The 26,228-nt window shown below is 41.2% G+C and overlaps 1 protein-coding gene and 1 long non-coding RNA gene across 6 annotated transcripts in view; one reads left to right on the forward strand and one right to left on the reverse strand.

The window, feature by feature from the left end:
• RORA (RAR related orphan receptor A) overlaps positions 1-26,228 on the forward strand; it is a 796,368-nt gene that overhangs the window by 706,207 nt on the left and 63,933 nt on the right. The window lies entirely within an intron of this gene.
• Positions 847-9,397, reverse strand: LOC145512876 (uncharacterized). The gene is made up of 3 exons (XR_014058887.1): positions 6,863-9,397; positions 5,512-5,620; positions 847-2,997 (listed from the first exon to the last, which is right to left on the reverse strand). It is a non-coding gene; the product is annotated as an uncharacterized LOC145512876 (long non-coding RNA).

The following is a 26,228-nucleotide window of genomic DNA, read 5'->3' on the forward strand; positions in this document are numbered from 1 at the left end:
TGGGACACACTGTGTACACAAATTTAAAGTCAGGGTAATGACTTCATCCCATCTGATCTCAGCTGACGCACGCTGGCATTTTAACAGGGGCCTTTGCTTGTGCCCAAAGACATGAGTTATGTGAGCTGGTCAGATAGGGGCTGATGGAAGTCTGACTCCAATGGTATTTCTCATCATACAGCCTAAGAGGTTTTTAATTCTACACCAACCAAGCCCTGCCACTATGAACAGTAATACATGTCCTCGGCCTGTCATTTTTTAAAGTGGTTCCTCTGTGCCAAGCTGTGTGAAATGGATTCCCACATTTCATGCCCCTGTGAGCCTTTCATGCCCCCTTGGAGGTAGGGCACCCTACCCACAACCACAGAGCTAGCACGTAGCAGCCTTTGGAGGTCAAGCCTATCTGACTCCTGAGCCCATGCATTGAACCTCTTTGCTACTCTGACCCAACAGCACAGCACCAAGGAGGTCTCACAGAGATACATGGTTCCAGACTCTGGACTTGGGTTTCCAGCAAACTGGGGTTGTGAGCTCCTTCAGAGCACTTTGGTTGAGTGGCAGGTAGGCAAAATTTGCACAGGTATTCATTGAGCATCTACTGTGTGGCAGTACAAAGCGCTAGAAGCAGAGAGAAGGGATGATGGAGTCCTGCCTTCAAGGAGCTCACAGGCCAGTGAGAACCCAAGGTGGAAAGAAAATCGTGATGCAGTGTAATTGCCAGACTGGAGTAACGGGGGGGTGGGGGGTGGGGGTTGTTGGAAGCACACAGGAGCAGCCAGAATCAGACTGAGTCAGGAGCAGCTTTCTGTAGGAGGCCGAGGCTTAGCTGAGCTATAAAGCGAAGGAAGGTATTTCCAACAAAGGGTAGAGCTTGTGAAAATTCTCAAAGGCAATACAGCGAAGGAGGTGAGTTTGGGGGTGGCAGGTACTTGAGTGGCCTGCAGGGACTGCAGGAGACAAAGCAGCTAGAGGAGGTGGTGGGGTTCAGACCAAGAAAGGCCCCAGCTGTCGCTCTAGGGGGGTTGTTCTCTTAAAACCGGTGATGGTAAACCACGGAGGGAGGTCACCCAGCATTTTTAAGGCACATGGAATCATTAGGAACAATCAGATGTTCTCAGTATCTTCCTTTCTCTTAATCATTTCAGTGAAGTAATAAAAAAAAAAAAACAACACTTTTCGGAGGTAGCAAAAGACACTTCTATGGTACAATTTGGGTTTCTGTGTAGGCACTTCACCTCTCGTGAGCTGTTGATATATGAAAGGCATCTGCCACAAGACTCCTTTGGTGGATTTTTGCACTTTGCTTGTTAGAAATTGATTTGGGGACTTCATTATGATGTCGCCAAGATGAATGGGGCAGCAGTGTTTGTGCTGCCGGGAGGAGGGAAAACAAGGTTCTGTGGTGCCGCAGTTCAATCACGCTGCTTACAGAAGTAGGGCCATGAAAGGATGGAGGAGCGTGTCTTTGATACTGGAAACCCTGTAGCCCTGTTGGTGCTACAAGCGAATGCTTAAATTAAAGGTTGGAGCCCGCTTTCAAGTATTGACTAGCAAGCAAAAAGCTCAGCCCACACGCGTGCACCTACTCAAGCTTGTTAAAATAAAAATCCACTCTCAGCTAGGCTCGTGTCACAGCCAGTGTAATTGTGACATGGAAGCCTGCTGTTTGAATTCAAGAGGCTGGAGCACATGTTTATTTAAAGATACACTTGGTAATCGAATCCATGTTAGTCAGGACTTAGGCCCAAACTGTGAAGCAGTAAATACCATTGCCAGCTCCCTCTCAGGTTGGTTTTCCTTCATGGATTCAAAATCAACACTTGGCACTGGGCAGACACATCCAGAAGAGAGGAATTTGACTCCCTGACCTGAAAACAGGTTACTGACCTCTCTCAGCTCTCATCTGCCAGTGGGGATAATACTAACCTCCCCCGCAGTGGATTGTTTTGAGGACTAAATGAGATAATACCTTTATGGTGCTTGGCCCATCACTGAGTGCTTCATAATATAGTGTCTCTTTAAGGTGACTCAGTGTATATATTTATTGACATATAGTTGACTTGCAATGTTATGTTGATGTCTGCTCTATAGCAAGTGATTCACATATATGTATATCCTTTTGTAAAAGTACTATTCTTATCCATTATGGTTTAGCTGGTGCCAGCGGTAAAGAATCCACCTGCCAATGCAGGAGGCACAAGAGATGCGGATTTGACCCCTGGCTCATGAAGATCCCCTGGAGTAGGAATGGCAACCCACTCCAGTATTCTTGCCTGAAAAATTCCATGGACAGAGGAGCCTTGCGGGCTACTGTCCGTGGGGTCACAAAGAGTCAGACACAACTGAACACAGATGCAATGGTTTTATCTCAGGATATTCAATACAGTTCCCTGTGCTATACCATAGGACCTTGTTGTTTATCCATAATGTAATTTAATTTTATTGTTTATAGATTTTCTTAAACAATGGGCAGGAGTATAACTTACATGCCACCCTTTTTTTCCTGGCTACCATTTTTAAAGGCAGAATAGTCCAGCTATCTGTAATAGCCATGGGCTTATTAAATTCTTTGAGTTAGACTTCCTGCATTTCTGGTGGTTAGATAACATGCTCACATTATCCAAGTGTTTGGGAAAGCCGTGGTAGAATCTGCAAATGTGAGGTATCATGCCCATTTTGTGATTGGTTTCTCGTGGGTTCTTCCAGTCACCATACAAATTTCGAAGTCATTCTCCCCACTTGCCCTGTATGAGCCATGTGAAATGCAGGCCAGCATTTTCTCCAACCAGCGAATCCACTTTAAACCCACTTTATACTGAGTTGCTTTCTACATTTAAGGCTACTCAACTTCGTTATGTCATTTTAAGTAAACCCCCAAATTCAGATTATGGGTACTGAGAAACAGCGGAGAGTATACTTAGCATCTTTTCTGCAGAATCTGTGGAATCTCATGCATGGAACTTACAGCTGAAGCCTCCTTCTCCCCATCTCAGAGTGCTGGAATTTATGACCCATGCAGCATGCTCTGGTATGTGTAAGTTAGGGCATTATTCTATTTATATAACTCACACTCTGCCATTTTGCATGGATTATTACATTTTAATGAGAAAAGCAGTGAGGTCAGTTTAGGAGTTGGCATGGTGTTCTGATGAGTTTTGATAACTCCCCAGATGGAAGCAGAATTCTGACCGTGGAAAGTGACATAACTAAAAACAACAGTCCTTTGGCTAGTTGGGTATTTTATAGAATATTTGACACATAGCGACTTCAAAAGTCAACTAGTCCAATCTGTACTTTACACAGCAAGTCCTTGGGAGATGAAATGCCCTGCCCAGGATAAGCTAGTGGCAGGTTAAGTAGACTCAGCATCTCCTTACTTCTCTTCTAAAATTGTTTTCACTGATTGTGTTTCATTAAGAGATCTGCAAAGAGTTTATTGGAAGTAATCTTATATCATAAAGGGCTGTATGAGTGATGTGATAGGTCTGTTTAACTCTTTAGTAACAAGGTCACTTATTTTTATCAAAACGCACGTTTGCGTCATTATTTGTGTTTTCATAGAAAAGGAGCAAAAATTAATTCCAGCTAACAGCAGCATTACAGAGAAGCCCTGGGCTTTCATTTAGTTTTAAAACACAGAAAAACACAGGAAACCGCTTCAAATACACCATCACAATGAGTTCAGACTGTGTCAGAGAAGCCAGCAGAACTCTGTCCCTTCCTGCTGAGTATTGTGAAAATCTATCCTCATTGTTTGCTGTGGTCTCCTGGCAAGGGGCACATCGAAATTCCTCCCCAGGGGGAAAAAAATAATAGCAGGAACAGTAAATAACAACCCTCAGATAATACAGATGGGTAAACATTTCCAGCATTGATTATATAAAATACTGTTGACAAGCCACGAGCAGGCAAAATGAGGAGAGAGTGGAAAAGATGACTTTTATCTGCCATTCAACTCTGGGCTTAGGAGGCAGGAGCGAAACAGAGCAAAAGACGTGATTAACATGGTAATGTACATCATCGCATGCGTAGGATCACAAGAGGGTCCTGAGCCTGAGCATTATCTGATCTGGGCCACTCCTGTTACTCCAGAGGAAACAGAAACTCGAAAAGGTTAAGTGGCTGGCCCAGCCTCATACACTTCACAGCAAAGCCAATTTTGGAACCCTGGTCTCCCGCCTGTCAGTCCAGTGTTCCAACAACTGTAGCATGACCCCCTAATTGAATCTATGACAGGAGTGGCATCAGGGGTACAAGATGAGGCTCACAGAAATTTCTCTAAATAGATAGATGTTTTAAAATCATCTCCAAAGGGCAAAAACTTATTAATTTGATATTGCTTAAAATTGTAAGCTGTCATCAGATCCAGAAAGGAAGGAACTTTTCATGTCTAGTTATGCAACAAATACTGAGTGCCTGTGCTGTATTTGTGTGACCTGTGGTCCAGGCTCAGTTATCTTCTCTCTCTTCTCGGAAGAGGATCACTGGATCTGTCCACTTCACCTCCCTTCTGTCTAAGGATGTCATGCTCGCATCTTCTCACTGTCCTCTACGTTTTCCTATCCTTTTAATCTAGTCTCTAAAAGTCAGTCTCTGTTCTCTTCTTTTCTAGCCAGTGTGGGTTTCTCCTGTTTCTCTTACTCTCCACTCGCTGACGTATTTGCATCACTTTAGCTGCAGTTAATATCTGCTAAATCAAACCATATTGGATTGAATAGCTTCTATTGATTTGTGCATAAAAGGATGCTTCAGCTGGCCAGCCCTGCTCTCTATCTCTTCTTTGTCACCAGTAGGTTTAACTTACTCAAAACCCTCCTTGTCCTTGTCCCTCTGTTACCCCTGTATTGTTCATCCTCCTCCTGTTCAAGCCAGCTCATCCTTTTGGACTGTCGTTACTGTCAACACGATATCTGTTTGCGGAGGTGCCTGAGATTTCATTTACTTATTATTTACTGAATGAGAAGACCAATTGTCATTTTTCTTTGCTGTTGTCCAGTTTTTACTTTTACCCATCACCCCTCCCCAAATTGTCATGAGGACCAGAATCCTTATTGTCATGAGTTAAACCATATTGAGTATCTACTCCCTATTTGCTAAAGGGAAGACTTGAATTATGTAAAATATGGAGCCTTTGGTTTCTTTTGAGAAGGAGGGCACAATGAGCAAGCCACTTTCATTGATTAATTTAATTCAACCAATTTTCTCTGTATAATACTTCTCCCCAGAGAGAAATTAGATTAGATTCTATATGCCAAAAGAAGGAAGTGTGAAAAGCACTAACCACAAAAGTTTGATTTTGTAAGTCATATCATCAGCTTATTTTACACTCTGTTTTATACTCCAGGAAATGTCATAATCTTAGTATTTTTTTTCTTAGTTCAGAACCAGTCCAACCTGAAATCCATGCATGTGTGCATGCTAAGTCATTTAAGTCGTGTCTGACTCTTTGTGACTCTGTGGACCACAGCCCGCCAGGTTCCTCTGTCTATGGGATTTCCCAGGCAAGAATACTGGAGTGCGTTGCCATGCCCTCCTCCAGGGTTCTTTCCAAACCAGGGATTGTACCTTCATCCCTTATGTCTCCTGCATTGGCAAACAGGTGCTCTACCAGTAGCACCACCTGGGAAATCCATGTGAAAAATATAACAACTCTCCCATCAACTTTTACCTACTTCTTGGCTTTGTCATTCAAAAGTTGCCCGCTCTTCCCCCATGCAAAAGAAGCTCTTCCTTTTTATGTATACTGGGGAAGCATGCAAAATCACCCTGACAGGTTGCTGATAGGCAGAAAAGGCTTAGATGCAAGATAAACTTATATTCCCAGAAACATGAAGGATGCTCTCAGATAAGTGAGCTCTGTGTCGGAGGCCTTAGATTTGGAGGACGGGGAGGCCCTGGAAGTGGTCAAATGTGTTCCAAGGTTGTACCTGCCCTCTCCCAGGAGGTAACGCAGTAAGCTCTGCTCTCCCTGGTCACACCCAGTGTGGACTCGCACTACCTTGTTGGGGTGAAGAGGCATCCTCTGTCCTCAGAGGCTTTCTAACACTTGGCCAGGGTATATGGATGGAGAGGTTTGGGTCTTGAGAGTAAATCATGTCAGTTCTTGTCTTCTTTCCCTCAACTATCCCAGTAATAAAGAGCATAGAAAGAGGAGCCCTCACTGCTGCACCACCTCCTGGAGATGTTTGAACGTTCTCGCAGGTAGGAGGGGCCTGAGGAGCCAATTTTGGCATCACTAGCTGAGGCTGCCTGGCTGTTCTGCCTCCCAGTGGTTGGGGCAAGCTTTGTCTCTGCAGAACGGAAGGATGCAGAGAGGCAGAAGCAGCAGCAGGAGGTACAGGGCATCATCCTATCCCTTTCCCAGCAGAGCACTACTCCTCTGTGTGTGTGTTCTGAGTTGCTTCAGTCGTGTCAGATGCTGAGCAACTTTATGGACTGTAGCTCATCAGGGTCCTCTGTCCATGGGATTCTCTAGGCAAGAATACTGGAGTGAGTTGCCATACCCTCCTCCAGGAGATCGTCCCAACTCCTATATCCAGAGCCTATTTTCCTGGAAACCTTCCTCCCTATAGAGCAACAGTTTTCAGAAGGGAGCGATTCTAACCCTTGGGGACATTTATCAATGTCTGGAGACTCGTTTGATTATCACAACTGGAGAGTACTACTAGCATCCAGTGGGTGGAGGCCAGGGATGCTGCTAACCATTCCACAATGTCCAGGGCAGCTTCCCAAAATAAATAATTATCCAGCCCTAAATGTCAGTAGTGCTGAGGTTGAGAAATCCTGCCACAGAGCATATCCTTTACCCTGTGTTCACTGTGGGGATGGAGAAGGCAATGGCACCCCACTCCAGTACTCTTGCCTGGAAAATCCCATGGACGGAGGAGCCTGGTAGGCTGCAGTCCATGGGGTCGCGAAGAGTCAGACACGACTGAGCGACTTCACTTTCACTTTTCACTTTCATGCATTGGAGAAGGAAATGGCAACCCACTCCAGTGTTCTTGCCTGGAGAATCCCAGGGATGGGGGAGCCTGGTGGGCTGCCACCTATGGGGTCGCACAGAGTCGGACACTACTGAAGCGACTTAGCAGCAGCAGCAGCAGCAGAACTGTGGGCCCCTCATACATGACATCTGCCTTTTCAACCCAAGTACATTTTATTTTAAAGTATTTATCTTCCCTTTTAAATAAAAGTATAAATGGAAAACCTCACTGGCAGGAGGAGCCCCAAAGAACCCAGAGATCATCAATGTAAATTAACTCATTAAAGTTAATTCATGCTGCTTGTAGTGGTAGAAATACATGTGCTGCTGAAAGAGGACATCTCTTTAAAAGGAAGGCACAGACTCAAATGCTCAATGCCCCTGGGCAGGTGATATGAGGGTGGCAGAGATAAGAGGCACCTGGGCCACTGGACAGCACATGTGCCATCTGGAGCGAGCCACCTCCCTTGGCTCTGACCACCTGTCACCATTTAGAATAACTAGTCCACCATCGCCAGGTCTTTTGCTTTTTTCAAGAAAAACTGGAGATCTGGGCTTTTACTGAAATTCCCTGGCTATTAACTTTTAAAAACAAAATTTAAAACTCATAAACTTTATGCCATTGAACATAGAGCAGATGAGACAAAGTCTCTTCTAATACATGGATCTGAAGAGGCTGCCCACTAGCTCCATTCGAAAACTCCCAGTGATTTAGAAAATAAGTTCACATTCTTTTGCAAAGTGTTCAAGCCCCCTTAAGATTAGGTCTCACCAACCTGGCTACCTAGTTTCCAGACATTAGCTTCTCTCCACCCTTTCTTAGAACACACCACACATGTATATGTAGGGACCTCAACCTGGCTTTTTCCCTCACTCCCATCTCAACTTTCGTTGTCTATTGAACTGTGATATTCATTACTCATTGCCCAGATCAAGTGACAAAGAATCTTCCTGAATTCTCTCTCAAAAAAAAGTCTGGTTTGGTGTTTTATGTTATTATGATCTTTACAACTTACCATCTATTCATCTAGTCATCTCTCCATTTCAAGAAATATATAAGACTTGGAGACTAGGAACTCAACTTTATTTATTGTTCTTTCCTGCATGTAAACTTATCTTTCAGTAAATTTAAACCTCCTTCCTCTTGACCATCCACCAGTATGCATTGTGACTAATGCAGCAGTTTCTGTCAAACTGGCAAACTTTCTCTCTTCCCTTCCTATGACCAGCTTTCCCCCCAAATTAAAATAACATTCAGATAATGTTATTAATGGCAATAAGGGAATTGTGAAATTTTTGCATCACAACCTTTTGCAAAGGTTAAAGGTCTTAACCTTTTATTAAGAGAAAAAAATATAAAACTTCAGAGATGAGTAATACTTATTAAACATTTGAAATAGCATTAAAATAGTGTTTTTACATAGTTAAGTATTTGCGTCTATACTTAGACATATAAATTACTATTCTTTGAACTTGAAGTGGATTTTGAACTGTATTCTTCATAATTATAATAATCATACAGTTTATTTATGTATAGTTGGGCTATATAGACATTAACCAATTAATTCTTGATCATATTGCCTAATAAGAAGACTTTTCCTTGGTACCCTGTTTTTAGAGTGCGTATAGGAGCATATGTTAATTATAGACCTCTGTTATTAACTTTACATTATATTACCCGAATGCTTACTTAACAGTTTACCAACATCAAGGGGATAGGTGGGCAAGAAACTTATATCAGTCTTAACTTCTGTTTTCAAGCCAGAAGGCAAGTGGTGTTTATAAATAGATCAAATACCTGGCCTGAATTCAAGGACAATTTATTTTCTTTAAGTGTTTGAGTGGTTGTTCAAAGGGACGTGTTGACTTTCTCAATTCAGGTCACATCACAATTAGCTAATTTTTGTTTAAAAACAGGAATGATAGGTATATGTGTTTGAGCCAAATTGAGTTTTATTACAATCCTGGTTCTGTGTAGATGATATAGCTGATAATTAAGTCATCCCCATTCGGTTATGCTTTCAGAAGTTGCTGTCACCTGCTGCCTATTGCTTTAAAAAACTACCTTTATTATTAATTTTAACATGAAACAATTTCATTTGAAGAAAATCCATTATGAAGGAGACAGAGTTGTTTGTTGAATAACATAGGCTCAGGCTCAAGGCTAAATATAAATATGGTACAAATGGGAAGATACTGGACAAATGCAGTATATTTCATTATTTAGCAGTGAGGTATTCCAAATGCCTAATGAATACATAAAAATAGATTTGCATATAGCATGCACACTGTGAGTCACATTTGCAAAATTATTTTTTCCACTTCTACCGCTGTCTGAAACCAATCCTGTTTGAATAGCAACAGTTCTTGAGCTTCTGGTTATAAGAAACAGCTCCTTTAAAAAGAAAAAAAAAAGATCAGTGTCTTTTCTGTGGAATTTACCTTTATGGAAGAATTCTTCGGAATCTACCAGTTTTATCTAATTTTGATTGTAGTGTCCTCTGTGCAACTTCTATTACCCCTTGAAATCAGTCCACATGGGAAGAAGACAGTGTTCTTCAAAGCTCTGGGGGATGAATGCAGAGACTAAGGTTTCTGGGAACACTTGGTCTCTTTGCTAAGATACTCGTAGAACACAACAGATAATATTCACTGAGCTCACGGTGAGGACACTGCTTGCCCATAGCAGTCTGTAAGCAATTGGTTGTGGCGCTGAAATTAAAAGCCCCAAAGATTGAAACAAAAATGTATAACGATGCTATTATTGCCCTGGTAGTAGGGTTTTAACTCATGTGTCATTTGGGTATCGAGTGATTTAAACATCGGTATTTGTAGGCTCTGCTATAATTTCCTGAGAGTAGTCATTATTTTACTTTGAGAAAACTATTTAATCTAGAATCCTCTCTGGTTCCCATTCTCCCACATATATTTGAACAGTACATCTGTTGAAAGTTCAGCAAGTGGAAGATAACTTGCTCCCGTGGGCCCCTATCTTTCATGGTTAGAGGATTGTCCTAATGAGACCAAAAGATCAGATTTATGACAGCCCAGGAGACTTCAAACACAAGAAAGCAATTTGTTTGCAGGCCTCCATTGTACTCCTAACCCTAGCAAGCTCTCTCCTAAGTGGAAGTAAAAGAAACTGGATGATAGAGTGTGGATGATTCTCTGCAAGTTATCACCCCTGCAAGTTAAAAACCAGCTCCGGAAGAAGATCCTAGGTGGAGGGTCAGCTGTGATACTACGTTAGAATAAAGTCAGCAACAGTAACAGCACAAGCTGTCATTTATTGCATCTTTTCTATCTTCCAGGCCCTGGCCTTAGTAGTCCACATGCTTGGTTACATTTCACTTTTAACAGCTCCCTAAGTAGGAACTGTGGTTACTTCCCTCTTACAGGTGAGGGGAGCTGAGAATTGGAGAGGTCAGAGTGACTCGCATGAGGCCACATAGTGCAAGGGATTTGTGAACCGGGATTTGCATTTGGTTGTCTGACCCCTAAGCCTCTCAACCATGTCTCCGTAGCTGTGCTGTGAACTGACTGTAAGCATACACATTTCTCAACAGTCAGAGTCACTGTCTGGACACATAATTCACAGGCTAAAGGAAAGAAGTGTGTGGTGACAAGCAGGCTTAAGTTAGAAGGCTGGTAGGGGGTCGCACATGAGAAGACAAGTGAAGGCCGGATCCAAGGCCATGAAATACCATGAGAGCATTTCACCCAATCCTGAGGGCCATGATCCCTGTTGAATAAATATATAGGCCACTGTTATAAATATGTATGTGGCTTCTCTGTTGGCTCAGATGGTAGAGGATCTGCCTGCAATGCAGGAGACCTGAGTTCAATCCCTGGGTTGGGAAGATCCCCTGGAGGAGGGAATGGCTGCCCATTCCAGTATTCTTGCCTGCGAAATCCCATGGACAGAGGACCTTGGCGGGCTATAGTCCATGGGAGGTCTCAAAGAGTCGGACACAACTGCGCAACTAACACGTTCACTTTACCAATGTGTGTATCCACCATATTGGAATCAATTTCCCAGTGACAACTCAGAGTGAACCACAGTGAGTTAAAACCCACATTCTCTGATAAGCAATGTCTGTGATGTCGCTACACAGGAAAAGCCATGATTTGAACTTCTGGAAAGCCAAGTTTCCTACATTTACTCAGAGTCCTTTGTCCCACAAGCACTGTACAATCTCATTTTGTTTTTAGAACACCATGAAATGAAGGGAGTGGTAAGACCCCTGTAAGTCAAGTTTTTAAAACTTAAAAAAAAGCTCTGGAGGCTATATCCCTCTTAATTTTTCATTTTTCTTTTTTACTTTTCCACTTTTTCTACATTTTTCCCTAGGTTATGGGATACAGTAAAGAGGGAAAAAAATGTATGAAAATATCAATTAAAAAACTCTCTTTGTGATGTGTTATTTGTATTTACAAAGAATTTTTAAGAAAAACCTTGAATATTGGTAATACTTTTCATCTGCATCATTCTTTGAAAAGCATGAATTAAAGGTGTTGTCAAAAAAAAATAAGATCCCCATGCTACACATGAAGAAACTGAAGCTTAAGGAAATTTTCCTAAGATCTATTTATACAAGTGGCAAAACAGAAATCCTGTGATCTTCAGCACTACCATAGATGGAAAATATACACAAGGGCTAAAATAAAATTTCATGAAATTTTCCTATCAAACTCATAAGGTAGATTTCTTTTTTTTTAAATGAGATATAGTTGCTTTACAATGTTGTGTTAGTTTCTGCTGTACAGCAAAGTAAATCAACTATATGCTTACATCTATCCCATCTTTTTTGGGTTTCCTTCCCATTTAGGTCACCACAGAAAGCAGACTTTATTTTGAAGTGAAATGAGATACCTTCTAAATCAAAGCCTGTTTAATATCTTCTGTCCATTAGAATAAATGTACACTTAAGCCAAAATAAAGGGAGTGTAATCCCACATGGAAAATGGTGGGCATATCCATTTAGGCAGAGAAGCAAAAAGGGCTGGGAAGTTGCCTGGCACACCTGGTATTTGCATAGTTAGCATCTTGCACATAGTAAGTGTTCAGCAAGTATTGTGGTTTTTTTTTCAGTAATGAAATTTTGTCTGAATATTTGAATACTTTCCTCATTTTGGATTTGCTTTGGTAGACTGGCTCTGTGTTCATTTGGGGAGAATTTCAGTTTCTGTGGATATAGTTTTGGACTTATATTTACTTTCCTTCTGTTTTACTTGACCCTTTAAAAAAAATGCTTTGGTATTTTACACTTTGGAATCTATGGAAGGAAGTCCAAAACCTCAGGAGCCATCTTGTGGTTAAAGCACCTTCCTTAAGTTTTCCTGGATCAACAACACTGTGTGAAATTATTGTATTCACTTCAAAGTTAAAGAGTTTAAAATTTTCTTTATCACTTTTTATCACAATTGCAATTGTGTCAATTATTTATAAATATTTGTATTTTCTAATATTCAAAAAGTTCAAATTAAAATCGTGTGTATGGGAGCACTCGTATATTAAAATATCACCATCACAATGTATATGTGAAGATATATGCATAAAGGCATGCACATATTTAAAAGCTTGATTATATCTAGGAGTGAAGACTGTGAAAGCATTTTTTTATACTTTATTTTCTAAATTCTGTTCAGTAAGCCTGTGTAAATTTTAAATAAGAAAAAAGATTTAGTCTAAAATTACAGTTAAATATTAGCAGCCACTGCTAAGGGCAAATCCACAAATTGCCCAAGCAGCCACATTAGAGGGAAGATAACTACTTGAATACAGTTGTTAAGCATAAACATTTAAAAAATGGAATGGCAGCTCAGTTTCTGTGTTCATAAAATATTAAGGGTTTGACTGGAGCAACTTGACCCTGGTTAGAGCACATGATTTTTGATTGTTTCAGAAAGCACTCTTGAAAACAGAAACCCAAAGAAAAGAAAAACAGTTTTTTAAGTACTCCTGTTACTGTGTGTTTTTAAGTGACGTACATTTTAACAGAGGAGAAGGGGGCAACAGGGAATGAGATGGTTGGATGGCATCATCAACTCAATGGACATGAGTGTGAGCAGACTCCAGGAGATAGTGAAGGACAGGGAAGCCTGTCGTGCTGTGGTTCTTGGGGTCGCAAAGAGTTGGACTTGACTGAGCAAATGAACAGCATAATCATTTTCAACCTAAATCTCCTTCAGAAGTGAGTCAGATTCTCTAGAGAGATTTAAATTTAGTCTCATAGGAAACATAAAGACAAAAAGACTTGCTTCTGATAAACTTCTTGCTTTGCTATATATGAATGACAGATGATTGGTTGACATAGTTCAAAATGAAATCAAACCACACATTCAAATCATTCATAGACTTCTTGTTATAAGTTAAGTGAGCCCTTAAAAAATATCAACAACGTAGCTTTTTACTACGTTGTTGTTGTTGTTGTTCAGTCGGTAAGTTGTGTCTGACTCGTTGCAACCCATGGACAGCAACATGCCAGGCTCTCCTGTCCTTCATTATCTCCTGGAGTTTGCTCAGATTCATGTCATTGAGTCAGTGATGCCATCTATAACAAAGGGAAAAAGACAGTAGCCAGAATTTATAAAGTCTATATATTTGGCTTGGAATATTTGGGGAGAGCATAAAATTTGTCTTGCTAAAGTAATATCAAATCAATTTGCTGTTCCTTAAAACATATCTACTTGAAGGCATTGAGAAGTGTCTGAAAAACTTTCATAAACTGAATGAGCTTTCTGTAATTATCAGGCCCTAATGCCAGTAACAGAAGGTGATTGTTACATTCTCTGCACACACTTTCTCTGGGTAGCTTGTAGAACATGGTCTTACAATAACTTTGTTTGCCTTCCTGCTATAGCAGTACTTCGCCTATGATAAATCTGTTCTTTTGCAACTTCATCTATCAGGAACTATCTGAGGACTCAGGCAGTAAGCAAACAGGCCTTCTGGTTGCCAAAACAGAGTCCCAAAGTTCAAGCACGACAGCTCATGAGCTTGACTCAGAGGAAATCCCTGTAGACCCAATACATCCTATTATAACTGGTTTTTATATGAGTCCTCTGACAAGTTTGATTATCTGGTAGGGTTCCAAGCACATAGCTAATTCTAAGAGGAAATATTAATTATAAGTAGAAGGAAGGCCTCATAACACGTAGCATGTGTCTATGGATGGAAGAAAAAAAACTGGTAAAGAGGGAAAAACTATAAAAGGGACAAGAGACTAGGGCATTTAGCTTTGCGGCAAAATGTCATATAAACGGTTTTAAGAATATTACAGCATATAATTTTGTACTGTTTTTTCATCAGGAAAGAGCAAATTATATTCTAAATATTCTAAGAAGAAGAGACATATATCATGATTTTAGAAATATTTCATAACAAAGATTTAGGATAACTACCCCCTTTGATTTTATGTGCTGGCTTGGATAAAACTCCAACTATTAGAAAATGTAACTATCCCCAATTACTCAGTAAGGCTCTAATTAGCTGAGATTCATTGCTGTTTGCTCTGGTGATGCTCTAAAATACGTAATGTTCACAAAGGTTTCAGCAGTTAGGAGAATTTACTTCATCGCATTCTTTGAGAGAACTATCTAGAAAACAACTTCTGTTTGTTTCCGATCTGTAAGATGTTTCTCTCATAGCCCAAAGGGAGATGTTCCCAATGAATGGTGGGCTTGACGCTTGGGAGGATGGAGGACAGAATTCCCTGTGTTTATCCTCCCATCCCAGAGCTTGTAACAGTTGACTCTGGTTATTTAAACTCAAGCAAGGCTGAGCTTGTACTTCATTACATAATAGTACAAAGTTACTCAGCCAAAACACAGTGTTCACTATCCTGGCCCTTCCTGTCATGTAACCACGACCTCTGTGATGTTTGCTGCTTCCAAATGAAGGCCAAACCACATCTTACACGTCCTCTCCTAGGTCTAAAAAGCCCCACTCTCTAGTTCCCAGGTAACCATAACTGCTGTGTGCAATTTAGATCTTACCTAAGGAAGTGGGTTAATTTTAGGTATGACTATAGAGGAATAAGGCAGATTCTTCCATAACAACTTGAAGTTTAGCCTTCACAGAATCAGAGTACTGGCCGGAAAGAATACAATAGCAGAAAAATTTTCCCACTAGCAAGAAGAAAGAAGAATTTCATTAGTACGAAAGGAGAAAAAGACATCCAGTGACACTGGAATTAAATCAGAAAGTTCAGTTCAGTCAGTCAGTTGTGTCCAACTCTGCAATCCCATGAACTGCATCATGCCAGGCTTCCCTGTCCATCACCAACTCCTGGGGTTTACTCAAACTCATGTCCATCGAGTCAGTGATGCCATCCAACCGTCTCATCCTCTGTTGTCCCCTTCTCCTCCCACCTTGAATCTTTCCCAGCATCAGGGTCTTTTCAAATGAGTCAGTTCTTCACATCAGGTAGCCAAAGTATTGGAGTCTCAGCTTCAGCATTAGTCCTTCCAATGAATATTCAGGACTGATTTCCTTTAGGATGGACTGGTTGGATCTCCTTGCAGTCCAAGGGACTCTCAAGTGTCTTCTCCAACACAACATTTCAGAAGCATCAATTCTTTGTTGCTCAGCTTTCTTTATAGTCCAACTCTCACATCCATACATGACTACTGGAAAACATATATGGACCTTAGTCGGTAAAGTAATATCTCTGCTTTTTAATATGCTGTCCAGGTTTGTCATAGCTTTTCTTCCAAGGAGCAAACGTCTTTCAATTTATGGCTGCGGTGACCATCTGCAGTGATTTTGGAGCCCAAGAAAATAAAATCAGAAAGTTGGAGTTGACTGTTTAAAGGGGTACTATGGGATATTTATTGCTGTTCAAGCATTTGGGGATGTTCAGACATTTGGAAATGTTGCAGAAATGTATGTTTCAACATGACAAAAACTGGTTAGAACCAAATAGGTCTAAGATGACAAAAGATTCAATTTCCAGTAGACCTTGAGCTTCATTATACACTCATTGTAATACCTTAGCATAGGCTGAATGACACACCCACCAGCACCATGACAGTTCTGAAGCCAACCATAAAAGGTGAAAAGTGGGCAGTGGCCCAATTCCTGGAAATGTCCACTCCTTCTCCAAAATATTTGAAATAATCCTCCTATTTGTTAGCCTGTGAAATTACCTAGCCCATAAAAACTAACCACACCATATTTCAGGGCCTCTTGTCTTCTGTGATGGCCCACACTCTGTCTGTGGGATGTGATTCTCTCTAAATAAATCCACTTCTTACCTTAAAAAAAAAAAAAAAAAGAAGGAAGGAAATACATGCTCCAATAAATCTGTTCCTTGTCGTTTATCGTTGAATTAGTGTGGACATACAAATGTTCCTGGAGGGAAGATGGGAAGGGAACATATTCATAAAAGGAAGATAAGGAAGTTCACGCTGGATCTGTGAATGGTGGAGGGAAACATCTGTTTTATGTGCAAGGTTTCTTCATTTTAGAAGGCTTTTTGGAAGAAGTACAATTTGAATCAAATGTGGAGTCTCCAGTAGAACCTGGAATGATGGCTAGCAAAGGGAAAGCATGAAGTCCCAGGTGTAGAGGACCTCTGTGAGTGGCCAGTGGATTCATGGCTGCTGACTTTGATGGGCTCGCAGCACTTTCACCTGCCCTACCTTCTCAGAGTGTGAGGAGTAGTCAATGGTACTCTCTTCACCTACAGAATAAACAGAACTAAGGAGATGGCCTGGATCCTCAGAGTAGGAAAAAGTTTCTCTAAAATATTTAGGTGAGTTTTACAAAACTTGTTTTCAGATAACTACCTTAGTTCTCTATGTTTCTATGATGAGCTTGTGAAAGAGAAGGGGCATGGGATAAGGTAAGGATCAATGGTTTAAAAGCAGAAGTTATCACTTAGGCCAGATTTTTTTTCTCCCTGTTCCTATTCATAAAACTATCCACAGCACCTTCAGTTTTGTTTGTTTGTTTAGTATAGTTGCTTTACAATGTTGTGTTAGTTTCTGCTGTAAAACAAAGTAGATCAGTCACATGTATACATATATCCCTTCTCTCTTGAGCCTCCCTCCCATCCCCCCACCCCACCCCTTTAGGTCATTACATAGCAGCAAGTTGAGGATGGAACAAACTGAGAGAGCACCTTCAGTTTTGAGGATAGATTTCATTTGGAGATGACTAGGGAATGTAGGAAGAAGGCAATGGCACCCCACTCCAGTACTCTTGCCTGGAAAATCCCATGGAGGGAGGATCCTGGTAGGCTGCAGTCCCTGGGGTCTCTAAGAGTCGGACACGACTGAGCGACTTCACTTTCACTTTTCACTCTCATGCATTGGAGAAGGAAATGGCAACCCACTCCAGTGTTCTTGCCTGGAGAATCCCAGGGATGGGGGAGCCTGGTGGGCTGCCGTCTATGGGGTCGCACAGAGTCGGACACGACTGAAGTGATTTAGCAGCAGCAGCAGCAGCAGGGAATGTAGGTGGCACTAGTGGTAAAGAACCTGCCTGCCAGTGCAGGAGATGTAAGAGATGTGGGTTTAGTTCCTGGATTGGGAAGATCCCCTGGAGGAGGGCGTGGCAATCCACTACAGTATTCTTGCCTGGAGAATCCCATCGACCAAGGAGCCTGGTGGACAACAGTCCATAGGGCTGCAAGGAGTTGGGCACAACTAAATCGACTTAGCGTGCACACACACACACACACACACACACACACAGGGAATGCAGAGCACCACCACCCCCACCCAGCCACCCACAAACAATTGGATGGGTCTGAAGGAGAGAGAGCATGAAATAAAGATGAGAAGCACCCAAGAGGTATCCCATTTTTTCCCCTAAATACTCATCTGAGATGCCAGATGCTCTAAAAGCATCCATTACGGTTAATGGGAAAACCTTCTGTCATCTGTGCTTCTTGGGAACGTAGACAAACTCCTGTTTCAAGTGGGGGAGATTTGTGTAACAGAAAGAAATAGCAGAAAATAGGTCAACAAGGTCAAGTGACCTACAGATGGTTGTTTCGAGATGTGTAAGCTGTGGTTCCACAGTCACTACCCAGATTCACTGAAAGTAAAGGCCGGAAGTGGGAAGATGTTCTCTGGGCAGGGAGGAGAGGGGAAGATGGAAAAGAGGGCTTATCATTTTTCTTTCAAGTAACTACTGCTTGAAACATTTTGTTTTAAGTTTCTTCAAAGTCATTTTGCTCAACAGATGACAGTCTTTCTTAGAAAATCAGTAGAAGAAAATGTCAAGTGATATGAGTGTTCTCTGGTCTTCCCTCTCTTCCCACCTGTGAACACAATTCTTTTTTCCTTTATTGGCCCCATTCTGCTTGAAGATCACAACATCGTGCAATCACTTCTCATTTCAAACAGGAGCCTAGTACCAAACAGAATTTAAACATAGCCACTCATTCTTTTCAACAAGGCTGTGTTGGCAATTATGAAACAGGGCAGACGTTGGCAAGCGCCTTCAGAATAATTATAGGGTTCCTCGAGTAGTACAGTATAAATAATTGTGGGTTTAAAAGCGTTATTGTGAGCAGCAATTTATACTAAAATTTATATTTGGTCCTTGAAACCAATATACATCAAGAGTGCCTCACCACCACCCTCACCTCTCCACCTTGAGATCTCAAGGGCTTTGGAACCTTTTGATTCCATTGCACTTTTAACTTAGCAAGGCAACTGCAAGGCACGTCTGGGCTGCAGTAAATAGGGGTAGGAATAGTGTACTTAATAAATGGGCATGAATGAAGTAATGAAACTCTTCCAGCTCTGGCCACCTGGTGTGCTCCCAAGGTACTGACATGCAGAAAGACCATTTTGGTACAGAGAGAAGCTACAGAAGTGCAGTGGTATCACTTTTGCCTGGCAAGTAGGGCACACCAAAGAAGATTATCACCTCTTCTTTGGCTGATGGTGGTGTGGATGCAAGGCACAGAGGACCGAGACACAGGAATCTCACAGAGATAATACAGCTCTAAAATAGCCACAGAGACTTATTAAAGTATCTGTTTTCCTCTCTGTGGAAATTTTCATTTTATCCTATGGCACTGTAAAGATGGGTAGGGATATCAGGAAAGTAGGGGTGGGGCTGGGACGGGGATGGGGAAAATTCTGGGTGATGGAGGGAGCTGTTTGTTAAGGGTGAATGCTCAATAGAGGCCTTTCTTTTCCAACCAGGTGACTGTCTGTGGCATCTTCTTGTCTTTCTCTTGATCCCAGTGGCTTCTCTTACCCAGTCTGAAAATTCCCCTGAGATGCTCACATCCTGAATGTTTCTCACCAAAGTAGCTAGTGTCCTCAGATAATGTGGTTTTTGTTTCAATTGCTGTTCCTGGTTTCTGCTCTCTAAAACCCTTTTAAACCATATTTTCCATGATCATTCAGTGCTGCCTTTGGTATTTAAATCAGCCTTTCAATGGGTCATTAGCTCTGTAATTAATTCCAGCTATTTTTAAATGGTGCCTTGGTTATTAAAGAGCTGCCATATTCTCAACAGCCTTGTCTTAGAGCATCCCTAAGCACTAGCTGATCTTTCTTTTTCTTAGTGCCAAAAATATGGTCACTTTTTTCTCCTTTCAAATTTATTCTTCATTGGTAGGAAGAGTCAAACTTTTTGAATGAGGACAGAAAATACTTAACTGTTACACTTCTGTGTGAAAAACTTAGGCTTTTATTTTTTGTTCAAATGATCTCAGCAGATAACCATCAAGGACTTCCTGGAGGCCAGGCCCTGCCTTATGTATTTTTTTGCTTGCATTTTAAAAATCAAGATTGGTAAATCACAGAATTTGAATAGAAAGTGATTTCATGGAGAAGCAGTGACTGGAACAAAATCATTTTAGCTAGTTAGTTACAGAGCTAGAGTTAGAACCCAGACCACCTGACTCTTAACCCCTTCTTTCTGTTTCTTTATGCTTTGTTATATAATATTAATGTAGCTGTTACTCTGTGACACTAGAAGAGGCTTACCACTTCTAATATTAGCACCAATGAGCCTGGCCCCACACCTTTGGCAGACATCACAATCAACCAGAGCACAGTTCATCACAACCAACATCCCAAGCATCCACTAGAAATCCATCTGACTTGGGAAAATGAGCCGAAACCCACTTGCCGCCTTGACCTTATAGTAATCCCAGGATAAAGCAGTAAGGCCTGGTTAAGAAAAGCAGATGGAGATTGGCTTTGATTATTGAGTATTATCTGAGATCAGATAAAAAGATCAATAGCTCATGTGATAATAGTAATAGGGCTACCAGTTTGTACCAGGCATTGAGATAGTCATTTATATATCTTCTTACATTGAGCCTTCTAACAACCTTGTGAAGTCATTACTGCTACCTCTCAGGTACAAATTACACAATGGAGGCTGGGAGGTTAAATAACTTGCCTATGGTCACTGAGTTAATAAGTGGCCAGCTCAGCTTTTTGGTCCAGATTTCTATCTCTAAATCTACTTCTTGCCATCTGACAGCCCACACAGGCCATCCATGTGCTGACCACCTGTGAACCAGCCCACGATGTTAGAAGAGTATTACTACACTTCTCATCCTTAGAGTCCTCCTGGCCTCCCCGCCCCTAAACCTGGCCTTTTTTTTTTTTTTTAATCCTGTAAGTTCCTTTGACAACTTTGGGTGGCAAATGTAGTAAATGTAGTTCAGAAAGGAATCACTTGCTTTCCCCAAGTGATTTATGTTTGTTTTGTTTTTATGATAAATTAGGAATTCTTTCATTTATTTTGGTTCTCTTCATGGTTTCCATGCAGGAAATGCCTAGAACTGTCTAGGATAGCTAACAACCCCTTCATTCCCTCTAGAAGCAGGTGATGACATTCTCTAATCTGTTCATTCCTATGTGTGTCACGCACGAAACTAGGCACTAGGGATACTGGATGAGGAGGAAAGACTGGTCCCTGTTCAATATACCTTTCATTCTCAACATGTGGAGAGTGGAGACAGCTAATAATTACCCAGCCTTCCAGGGAGTGGTAAAGGCGAGTTAAGTTTCTGTATCTCTAGGTACATCTACAGTGCATGGTGGCCAGGACTGAGACTGGGAGGAAATGTCTAGTGGACACAGTTTTCTTTCAATATAATTTTCCTCTTTGGTAACACCATAATTTTTTTTCAATCTGCCAGGACCTTCTCCCCTTGATAACTCTCTCCACCCCCAGCTGCCTGCTGTTGTGCCTGTGATTCCAAAGCTCTCTGCATCTCCCTTCCACCACCACCATGAACCATGAACTGTCCTGTGTTTCATGTCATCAAGGTCAGGCCCACTGTGGCTGCCAAGACCTCCACTAGCCACTCTGATAAATTAACCTCTGCTCACTCCTCCCAAGTGAGTGATTGCTGTTGATACTGGTTCTGTTTCTTCATCTGTGAAATGAGGAGGTAAGGGCCAACCTAGTGGGAAGGATGGCTGGAGACTGAGAAGATGTGGGTAGGAAATCTCTCCTGTGTCTCCCACCAACTTGGGAATCTCAGGACAGTCGCTGTACCTCTCTGAGCCCAAGTTGTCTTGGCTAAAAAGTCAGGGGTGTGATTGAGTGACCTCAGAGGTCTTTACAAGCCTGGAATTCTGTCTGAAAGGTTAAATTTAATTCCTTAGAGCACACTAAACAAAACAAAAACTATGATTCACAAGAGGAGAAGCATACTTTTATTGTCTAATCCAGAGAAAGAGTTTCAGACTGGTGAGGTGTCATTACAAGGGCAGTAAGAGAAATTATTCAAGGTTTTCTAACTTTCCTTCCAGAGGAAGGAAATGTTAGTATGGAACAGTTAGTATGATGGACTCTTATGGAGACTGTTAATGAAATGAGAACAGAGATGACTCTTCATATACCCAAAACATCTTTAATATCTTAAACCTTAGAAATAGCAGGTTTTAATTAAGTCTGTCACATCTGCTGACCAAGATGTAGGAACTGAGCAGAGACCAGAAGGAGCCAAAGTATCAGAATCACTTGTGTAAATGCCCGGCTTCTACTTCCTTGGTATCTGTCATTTTACTCCACATTGAGGTCAGTGTGGTAAGGCTCTTATGCAGCACTTGTTTCCTTTTGCTTAAAGATATGAGATTATCAAGGCAAGAGGCAAGGGCCCTAAATCACTCTTACCAGTAATTTCCAAACGCTGAAGATAAATGTGCATTGATCTATTCTACACGGGTGTATTAATGTTTGCACATGCCTTGTGTAGCTATAGTTGTCACTCAATCGATATCACTATGGAACCCTGAGACATCTTGTAGAAATCTGAAAGATGAAAAGATGCGACTTGATTCATAGCTGTCTTATCTTCTTCTAAAGGTGTTGGTGTGGTGTGATAAAGAATAAGGGGTCCACACAGAGCATCTTTTGCACAAACTACATTAGCAGAAAGAGCAGCAAAACCATTGTGGTTCTGCACAGTGCTCCTCTTGTTTTCTGTAAGTGTGGTAATGATTTCACACAACTGAAAACTTATTTTTATAAGCCTGTGTTTGGTGTAATATTAAGGTGTGAATTCATCCATTGAACTGTTATTGTTTCAGAATGAAGGCAGCCCTATTTAGATTCCTTCATCTCTTTTGAGAGTCACCATTTACATGACAATATATACCGTCATTTACAACTTTTTTCTGACTATCCTTAAGGAAAACAAATGATGTCAAGAAAAATTCTCCAATGAAAGTTTATTATACGCCTACAGTAACTTTAATCTCCTTAATGTCCAGATGAAGAGGATTGATAACTGATAACATGTCTATTGATATTTTCCAGATATGATTCTATAGCCCAAAACAATTTTTTATGTCTTTTTGGTGAGTACTAAAGGAAGAAACTATTGATACGTAGATTATAAATTTTGCCTATTCCATGATGCCTTCCTTGTTTCTTAAATTAATTCATGGGCAATGCATGGAGGGGTGGGAATAGCAAAAGTAAAATACACTGATGATATGATAGCAAATATCACTTCCTAACACTCTCAAACCTCAGAAAATAAGTTTATTTTCTCCTCTCTTGTGCCCAACTTGATTGCATAGAGCAAAAAAGAATAGATGGCACTGTTTTTTAATGTACCGTTAAATCCCACCTATACAACATGCTTAATTCCTCATTCCTCATAACTTTGAGATGAAGTATCATGTTTTGTTGCTTATTTACAGTACAGTCAGGCAACAGACACTGTACGTAAAAGATGCTACACATCATCAACCATATCAAGAATGCCAGAGTTTTCTGCTATGATCAATAAGACCGTGCAACCATACTTCCTAAGAAGTTCAATGGGAACAATGTAAAGCTACTCTGATATCCTGGCATTTGATAAAATCTGATTTTTATCCACTAAATTATTTTGAACCAACCCTATGTACCTTCTTCTTCTTCTTTTTTTTTTTTTTTGGCTGCACTGCACAGCTTGTGGGATCTTATTTCCCCAACTGGGGATCAAATCTGTGCCCCTTGCAGTGGAAGCATGGAGTCCTAACCACTGGACTGACAAGGAATTCCCATCCTGTGCACCTTTAAATGTAGTATTTATACTTCTTGCCTTCCAAAGTTTGAGGATTTCATCACTCACTTGCAGTATTTCTCAGAAAGGAACATGTTCTCTCATGGAAATTATTGAGTAACTTTAGCAAATTCAGGCCACCTGTCCATTGAAGAGTGTTATATTGTTCAAGTACCTAGACTGGATTGCCCAAAAATTCTCTTTTGGAAAAGTACCAGCACAATGTCCAAAATACCAGAGAGTGGAAAGTCATGGTCTGGATGGGGAGTGACTGTTGTGTTCATGGAGACAGTGTTTTCGCATGGCTGACATTAATGACAACCCAGTGCTATGCACTCACTGAATGTTTTCATTTCAGAAGAGCATCAAAACCACTGAGTACTTTCAAGTCATCTTCTTTTACTGTGAAACCAGAAACCATGCCAATGGCGACTTGCAGTAATAACCTGGGTCCCTGCTGCAGGCTGTATTGAACTCTTTGTCATATAATTTTCTAATTTGTGTGTAGGTAGTTGTAGCAAACAACTTACTTTATTTCAGAGCATGACATCAGAAAGCATATTTTAATGCAGCAGTGATGGGTTATGAAATCAGAATTTCCACAAAGTCTGCACAAATTGAACAGTAACTTAAAGGAGGAGGAAATAGGCGACTCAGAAGTTCCTCCCCAAAGTCATTTAGATTATTAGGTAATGAGGCTGATTTTATTTTAACAAATGTACTAGAAGGTATGCTTCCATGTGAACTTTGCCCCTTCAAAGTAGTCAACCGGGGAGGCTAAACCTCTGTGCCAAAAACACTGTCACGGCCAAAAACTAATACATGATTTCTTTTCTGGAACCACTTTCCATTCCTCTGGCAAAGTTTGAATATTCTCCATAGTGACCATTGCTCCTTTGAAAAAGCACATTTTATTTTTGAAAACAGCCAGTAGTTACTGGGATGAATAAAGACCAAGCCAGGCTGTGCACCTTTAAAAAAAAAAAAAGTGACTCTAAAGTGACAAGTGGTCTTTCTCATCCCGTTGGCACTGAGAGCAGTTGCCAAAGAAGGAGTCCAAAGCGGTCTGTGGTGATGATAGCATCATACTTTGAAAATCAGTCCTCATTCTAGGGTAGAGGCTGATGCCAGTGATTTTGCTAGAAGAAAATTGTCTTCTTCCAGAAAATTAATATGTAGGTAATGGTCAAAAGGGGCTTCCCATGTGGTTCAATGGTAAAGAATCTGCCTGCCAATTCAGGAGACACAGGAGATGGGGGTTCAGTCCCTGGGTCGGGAAGATCCCCTGGAGTAGGAAATGGCAACCCACTCCAGTATTCTTGCCTGAAAACTCCCATGGACAGAGGAGCCCTGTGGGCTACAGTCCACGGGGTCACAAGAGTCAGGCACCACTGAGCACGCACGCGTGATGGTCACAGCAGAAACGAAGGATGGTCAAAAGCCATCCTCTGTCACAGCACGGGAGCACCTCCACACATCCAATATGTGTCTAGTGTCCAGACAACCACCTCGATCGTACGTGTTTTCAGTTGTGTCAGAATTACTATTCCACTGACTAACACAGCTGTACAGCAAGCAGCAAGGATGGGAAGCAGAGTGGAGGGAAAATAGAAGGGAAACTCCTGCCTGGGAAGACCACAGAAGGATGATTTTCACTGTCATAACCCGATGGTGATCACAGGAGAATTCTGACTGCAGCACCAGTTGAGAAATCACTAAGAGGAAGCAGAATTAGTTTCTAAAGCGCTGTGGAGCCGCTTGGTGCTTTTACTGCTAGGCAGTGCAGAGCTCCCTGGTTCTGGGCTGGGCAAACCTCACCTCCTTACTCAGCACGGGGTTCAAGACGAGAGCACCCTGGGGAATTTGATGGAAAATGTGAGGTGTGGCATTGGTGTTTTCTCCATGAGAAGTCCTACCCATGTTTTGTCTTATTTCACAATTCAGTGTGTTTGGGAGAATAAAAATGGACTTTCTTCAAGTTTCTTTTTTTTAAGGTTTCTCAAATGCTACTTACTGGATAATATGTAGAACTGTTACTGATTTTCTTGTCCCTGTGCCTTTCTCCCAGGGATTGTTTTGACTTGTTGCAGATGGAGGAAAATAGCCACAGGGGCATGAAATAGCGGCAGCAATCCTAGATGAAGTATTCATTCTTAGATCTACCCCTCGTGATCTCAGACCCTTTGGCCCTCTAAGCCCATTGCTAAAGTCTTTGTGGCTCATCTCCCCACCCCCATCCCCATTTAGCAATTATTCTCTCCATAGACTGAACAAACATTAATTCAAATAACAATGAATACAAATTTAAATCCCTAGAATGTTAAAATACATCATTATGTTGCCTATTTTAACTTGTGCCTTTAAAAGCAGTTGAAATGGGGGCCTGTGGATTAAGAGGGCAGAGAACCAAGCTACAGTACAGATAGGAATGAGTCAGAGAAAGCACATTGCAAATGTATAGATCTTGGGTGTGTTAAATGTATTAGGCACTAATGATCTGAATCATGAAAAAAACTGGTAGAATTTGTTTCTTTGAATTCATTAATATCACTGATATCAAGATATCTGATGAGCCTTTGGTTACAGTTAAAATAAAAAACAAAAAGTGTTCTGCTGAAAAATGTTAAAAAAAAAAAAAAAAGAGGTAAAATAAAATACATCATGAGTTTAGGGAGTTCGCTAGTTGACCTTCAGGGTTTTCAGCATTTTCCTGTACCATCCTTTCTTACCTCCCCATCTCTTGATTTTAGCTG

The sequence above is a fragment of the Giraffa tippelskirchi genome, chromosome 7 (assembly GCF_054371585.1).
Source record: "Giraffa tippelskirchi isolate mGirTip1 chromosome 7, T2T-mGirTip1v1.2.pri, whole genome shotgun sequence".
Taxonomy (NCBI): domain Eukaryota; kingdom Metazoa; phylum Chordata; class Mammalia; order Artiodactyla; family Giraffidae; genus Giraffa; species Giraffa tippelskirchi.